Raw genomic sequence first — 7,530 nt, forward strand, 5'->3', positions numbered from 1 at the left:
GTAATACATTCAGATTATAGATACAGTGGGGCAAAAAAGTATTTAGTCAGCCACTGTAAATAAAGCAAGTTCCCCCACCTAAAATGATGACAGAGGTCAGTAATTTGCACCAGAGGTACACTTCAACTGTGAGAGACAGAATGTGAAAAAAAAATCCATGAATCCACATGGTAGGATTTGTAAAGAATTTATTCGTAAATCAGGGTGGAAAATAAGTATTTGGTCAATAACAAAAATACAACTCAATACTTTGTAACATAACCTTTGTTGGCAATAACAGAGGTCAAACGTTTACTATAGGTCTTTACCAGGTTTGCACACACAGTAGCTGGTATTTTGGCCCATTCCTCCATGCAGATCTTCTCGAGAGCAGTGATGTTTTGGGGCTGTCGCCGAGCAACACGGACTTTCAACTCCCGCCACAGATTTTCTATGGGGTTGAGGTCTGGAGACTGGCTAGGCCACTGTGGAGCAGGGAAATTATTTTACTGCTATTGTTAAATAATTGTCATCATTACCATTGCATTAATAATATAATCTGGAGTTTATATTGCATTCAGGGGTTGAACAGTGTGTGTCTTTCAGAAAGGCTAAAAGTAACAGGACAGGAAACAGGCTTGGAGAGTTTTGCAGAAGTGGAAGTTATTTTGAGCAGCAGGCTAAGACGAGGCTTTAACAATGTAACAGATAGCTTTAAGAAGGCCTTAAGCAGTTATGACTATTTTATACACAATGCATATCTGTGCTTATTTGAGTTGATGTTCAGGTTCATTAATGGTCTTAAGCTTCATCTAGTGAGAGTGTCTAGATGATCCATGCTGAGGGAAAACTAGAACATAGAAGGAATTGCAGTACATGCTTACACAACAGTTCATTTTAATATCTTTTATATGTTCATATTCTTGTATTAAGCTTTTAGTAGGGGTTCTTGATTAAAACATTTATTTAGTAGAAGACATACACATAGTCTCAGTGAGCCTCTGGTCTGGTGAAAGGTCAGAAGTGCAACAGGTAAATTGAGAAAGAGCATGTGAGGTCGTGACACACACACATGAGTTAAATTTATTTAGAGGAGAGATTAGTCATGTCTGGTTGTAACTGCAAAAGTGTCTCGGTAAAAGAGGAACCGTCCTTGTTGTCTCGGCAAGAAAGAGGAACAATTCACTTTAAGACAAGAACGGAAAGTACCAGCCATGAAAATAGAAGATGATTTTCTGGGTGAAAAGTCATTTTGGTGTTGATCTGATCTATGTATAAAATGTATCTGTGACGCATGAAGGGGCGTCAGTAAATCAAACCCTGATGCTATAAAATATCTGTTCATGCTTTGATTAAGTCGAGGACTACTGGCTGTCTGCGTACAGAGTTGTCTTCCCACGCGTGTATTCATTAAAATCATTGTTTGACCAAGAGCTTCTGGACCAAGGGTGGTTTGTACTCTCCTTCCTCAATTTTGAACCTTAACATTTGGGGGCTCGTCCGGTGGTTGAGGAGGGAGGATTGGAGGTGTAGACGGTGATGTATGGTCCGTTGTGGTCAGACAGGCAGGCGTGACCCGGCAACCAAACTGAGGGGACAGGCGCCTTTAAAAAGAGGTAGGCACAGGCCTGTTGATTTTATCCGAAGTGTGCTGAATTGGATGATAAAATTAAATGTCTATTCAGTAAAAGTTGCCGGTAAATGTCTGCTTTGATTTTGATGAGAATCTCATGACAGTACTGAGGATTTAAAAGCAGTTGGACTGCTGGTAATGATTGAATGCGGTTGGACCGCTAAAAGGATTTAATACGGTTGGACCGTGGTAAGCAGTTGGACTGCTCAATGATTTTAGTATGTTAGGGAATTTGGTTATTTTTTGGTTATAAGGTTGGACCTGCTTCAGTCTTACACTTTGTTGGGTGTTTTACTGTTGTTCCAAAGTATTATAAATTATCTTAGAACGGAACCGTGGGGGTTCTAGGAAGCGCAGAGCCCGGAGGTTACGCTCCCTCCTTGTCGTGGACGCGCGACATTGACCTCTCGGCGAAGAGGGTTAGTTCAGTGTGGCTTAACTGTGGGGTACAGGGCATCCTGGAATAAGCTAGTGGTTGGACCACTCTACCGTTTGGAACGGTACCTGCGCTTTTTTGGTCAGCAGAAGTTGGACTTCGGGCGTGTAACTTTAACTTAACACTTTGGGGTAAGCCTTGGCTGTGAAATGCCAAAAATAGAGCTTCAGGCAAAGTTTGGGTTGGTTGACGCTTTTAAATTGTGTTAGGGACTTTAGAGATGAGGCCAGAAACTGTTGGACAGATACTGGTTAATTGGTCGCAAAAAACTCAGGGAGTTCACCCGCTGGGCGGTTATTTTAAATTTGTCGAAATTGTGTAGGCGCTAAAGCTGACAGATCTGACAGTGGTTGTAAATATAAGATGTCTTTGTAATATAAAATAAGAGATCTCTGTGTGAAAGGAGTCTGAGGCAATGCTGGAGCTATTTTTAGACGGAGTGTGTGTGAGTGTGAAAATGCAAATTAGTAAGCAGTGAACTGTTTAAGCCACAGTTGGTTTTACAAATACTGCTGCAAACATTGTTGAGTGTGTGTTTAAGATGCCATTTATGTTTATTAGAGGACTATAAATAAAGTTTTGAGTTGCCGTAGTGGATGTATAGTAATTGACTGAGTTTGGATGCAGATATATAAATATATTGAGTGCACTGTATATACTTAAGACTAACACATTACTTTCAGTAGTAACTTTTCTCCAGCAATAGTTGCTGGTGTGGTTTATTTTTTCAAATTCTTGTGTGTGCGGTGAGAATTAATGGAGGTTTCAATTTTTCGTTTGTTTTTTTTGTTTTTGACTTGCTCTTTTTGATTATGACAAGCATGTCTAAAATACTATAAGGAAAGTGTGTTTTGAGTTATATTCCTCAACTCTGGTCACACTTTAAGTGTGTGAATGCGGTGACTAGAAGGTTTTGAATGATGAATAAAGGTGTGAGAGGTATTTCTTTGGTGATGTAAAGTAGGATGTTTTAAAGTTTGAAAGTGTTTTAATTTAAGAGATGCATGAGTGATGTTATAAGAGTTTAAGTTTATTTAAAAGGTGTGTGTGAGAGGATTATGAAATCATTGTGTGAATGATGCTACATTTTAGATCAAAAGTTAGTAGAATTACAGAGGGTTTGTAGATTGTAAATACAAAATAAGTTTGATTAGCCTGCAGAAACAGAAAAGCAGCTTGAGCTGCTCTGAGAAGCTGTGTGTGTGTGACAGGAAGTTACATGCGCATAAAAGGAAGTGACTGTGACGAGTGAGCACCCAGAGAGAGAAACAGATGAGTTCAACTTTAGGCAGACAAAGCGAATGGAGGTTTTGAGAAAAGAAATGAAAAGGATATTAATTGTATGTTTTAGTGTGTCAACACAGATTACAGATAAATAAAGGTGGACTTCTCTCAACCTGGAATTTTGAGTACGGCGCCAAAACCACTAGAGTAGCATAATTGGGAGAAAACAGGCCAGATTTTGGCTTAAAATTTTACAGCTTGACCTCGCACTTGTCCCCATCCTGAGAAGAAGCTCAAAGGACAGTTAATCTCCTGATGAAGACCAACAGAACATCGTGGACTTGAGAAGAATTAATAGCAGGCAAAAGACAGTGCAACTGAAACCACACTGACGACACCAGCAGCAGCATGTAAGGAACCACGAGGTGGAAACATGTACTGTAAATTACAGGCGGGGCAGTTGAACAGTGGGATAATGAACGGTGGTAAAGCACTGGACACTGATTGTCAGATTTGCCATGCTTGGAGTAATCTTGAAAGAGATGACTGAGAGGATCAACAGAAAAGAAGAAACCACGTGATGAAACATGCACGGTGGACAGCAGGCTGGTAAGAACAGTGTGACATGACTGTTTAAAGGCACTGAATGTGGTATTTTGCCAGGCTGGGACTTGATCCAAAAGGAAAATACTGAAGAGAAACAGAGAAGAAACAGACTGTGTTTGCTGGAATTCAAGACAACAAAAGGACACTGAGAGAAGAGGACAGTGACCAGTGAGAGGCGAAGCCGGACGAGTTCGACTGTGAGAATACAGGGTGTAATTAGGATTGAAATGAAAGCCTGAACTCATGATGGTTTAGAGATGTCCACCGTCACAAACAAAGAGGTAAACAAGAATAGAAAACATACATAGACAAAGTGTTACATGTGAAATTATTTCTGGAAAGAATCAGAAGTGAGATAATTTTGAATTAAGAAATCAGGGAAAAGATGCATGAATTAAACCTGATTATAACATATAGAGGCAATGAAGAAAGCAGCTTACACTCACTGAACGTTAACAAAATACATAGGAAAAGCAATGAAGACCTGCTTACACGTATATACATGACATAAGTTGGGATTTCTGACCAGAGAGAGGGAAACGGGTAGTTTAAGTACTTATGATAATAATGAAAATGTCTCAGTTGTGTTTCTTTAGGGGCGAAAGAGACCTGGATCAATTCTCCCCATGCAGCGGTCGGAAGAAACCTGTAGGTTAACTTGACTGGACATGCCAAGGCAAGTTTCTGGTTGAATTGTTCACAGCGCCATGTCTCCATAAACCTGACAAGTGGGCCCTAACTTCTGGCTGAGGAGCAGGAATGCTGTTAATAAGGTGGGAACTTAAAATTTGGGTTAGCAAATTTGGGAAAGACAACTGACGGCTTGAGTGGAGAATTGTGCAGGAGTCTGACACACTGCAAAAGCAACATATGCAAATTCACATACACAAACAGAAAATGCATTAACCTTATAAAGACAAGACAAGCTCATGGAGTTTAATGCATAGACACTGATTAAACCTGGCTAAGAACACAAACATATGCAATGAAGAACAGCTTGCTATTTTGTATGAATGATACAATGGTGTGAATGTTTAATAAAATGCATTTGAGTTTGTAATTGAGGAATAGAAGAAGCCATATGACAAAGGGAGTGAGTTATGTAAACAAAAAGTGATTAAAGTAGTTTTAAAAGAGTGACTTAGGAGTGCTCTCTCGTACTGAGTGATCAAAACCAGTGATCACTGTAGAAAGAAATAAAATAATTTAATAAGGTGGTAATGTTTAAACATATGTTTCTGTTGTTACAGCAACTCATTGAGAGATGACTCAGTATGCAAATTAGTTGGAGTGAGTGGTGACGAAGGAACTTCCTGTGTGTGTGTGTGTGTGACTGAGGAAGTGACTTTCAGGAGAGGAAGCACGGCAGACAAGAGGAGTGCAGATTTGGGTGGGAAATAATTTATAGTTTAGTGATATGTTGTTGTAAGGGGGTCTTATGCTGAATGTAAGTATGTTACAGAGCATAAGGGGGTGATTTTTGTGTGCAAATTGTGTGGTTTTAATGAGACTTTCGGTGTATTGAGGAGGTGAAATTATGTGGTGGCAAAACTTTTGTGTGTTTAAGGTTCGGGTTGTTGTTGTTTTTGTTTTTAATAGAGGGAGTTTTAGGAAACATGGACATGTCTAAAAATTGGGCCCATTATTTTGTAACAGTGCACTTAAAGAAAACCTGCCAGGTGATTTTGTTTTGTTTTTATGAGCTAACAATCAGCTCTATTTTTTTTTCATTTCTGTTTTAAGCAGGCCTGCAACGGTGAATAACGGCGCTGAAAATTCTCGGGAGGAGCAAATATAAGGGGGCTTTCCAGATTACAATTGGCTGAGGAGAAAGCTACCTGGGGACTATTCAGGTCGTAAGTAAGTCCCTGTAAAAAGGATTTTATGCGAGTCAATCCAGTCCAAAAGCATAAAGAAATATTTTCCTATGGAAAATAAAAAATGACTGAGCTCATTTTGCTGAGGGTGGAGAATCTGGCGTGGGACGCTCCACTATTAGCAAATATATGGTGTGACTGCATGTGAATGTGTGACTGGATGAAGGTGTGGATGAATACATGTGGACAAACAATTTGCTTTTACCAGAGAAAATTTCTGTTTTGTTGACTGGGGTTAGATTATGGGATTATAGTATATTGTTGGGAGAATGCCACATGTTAAAGGGGAAACATTTTGATGTAACTCAGTTACCATTAATTGTAGAAACACATGACTGATAATTGTTCTGTTTTAAGTTTATTTGTAAGATATAGATTGGAACATGAGTGGGCAATACTGAGCATTTTTAAGTTTTATATAGTATCTTGACACATGAAATGTATCAAGATAAAGGGGGGTTTAGGGTGTATTAATTTAATTGTTTAATAATTTAGGATCATTTTAGGACTTTTGGGGTTTTTGATCATTTGGATATGGTAAAACTGAAACTGTTATTTTTAAGTTAAGGTTAAAGGATTAAAGTGAACTTGTCACGGTTTGCGGGGCAAGCCGTGTGGAGTTGTAGAAAAGGACCCAAAAGGCGGCAGCTCTGGTGCAGGTGAATATTTATTTACAACGGTGGGCACAAAACAGCACTGGTGGAAAAACAAGAAACCGGAAACCTAAACTGGGTAAGCTAATAACACAAACCAGAAACGAGGATGCAGGGAGGTCCGGGGAAATACACAAGAGACGCAGGGAGACCGAGGGGAAACAACACAGACGAACCAGCAACTACCATAACAGAAGACACAACTTAAATACACCCAGAGAGCACGGGGAGAACACAGACATAACAGGCTGGGGGAAATATGGAATAAACACAAAGAGAGACGAGAGCTCATAAATACACAGAGGGGCACAAGGGGGTAAGAGTCACAAAGGGAAAAAACACTTAGGGAACACCACAACAGGACACCTCAGAAAACCTGGCCTAAATAAGGAGCGAAAATACAAGGAACCAAGAATACTGGGCCAACATGGCCCAGGACCATGACAGAACTGAATCCTGTTTAGAAGATACAATGCCGGTTTTTCAAAGCTGTGAATAAATCTTAGAGGGAAAATTAGTGAGGGTTGAAGGAGTAGAACAGGTTTGATTTCTTTTTGATTTCTAGAAGTAGTGGTTATAATGTAGGCTTACACATACAGATATTACATAGGAGGTATTTTTAGGATAAAGGGGAGAGCTTATAAATAGAAATGATTTTTATACATATTGCATTTTTTGATATGAGTTATTGAAGTTATTGAAGGATTGCACGCGTTTACAGACACAGAGTTAAGAAACACACATGACAGTATTGATTCCAGGCAAAAGGCCTCAAATTCATTTAGCTTTTAACTGAACTTAAAGAAGGACCAAAGAGGAAGGAAAGCATATATTTTGGTTAAGTCTGATAAATTAGAATTAGAAGGTATTGTTACATTAAAGGGAGCAAATGAAATAAAAAGGCTATACCAAAAACAGGTGATAACATAGGAAATGTGAGGTTAAAATGAAGTTAACACATAGGAGTTGTTTCAAGGCAGCATTTAGCTATGATGAAATGTATACAGGAGTAATTGCTTATATGCTTAAACTTAATTGATTAAAGTGGTTGTTTTCTTTTGGATCTTTTAGAGTAGAGGAACTTGCAGCAGCGACAATTTGTGCACAGGATGTTGATGATCA

This window comes from Rhamphochromis longiceps, linkage group LG15, assembly GCF_057381845.1.
Source record: "Rhamphochromis longiceps isolate RC_006_pf linkage group LG15, R_longiceps_female_GT1.1, whole genome shotgun sequence".
Lineage (NCBI taxonomy): Eukaryota > Metazoa > Chordata > Actinopteri > Cichliformes > Cichlidae > Rhamphochromis > Rhamphochromis longiceps.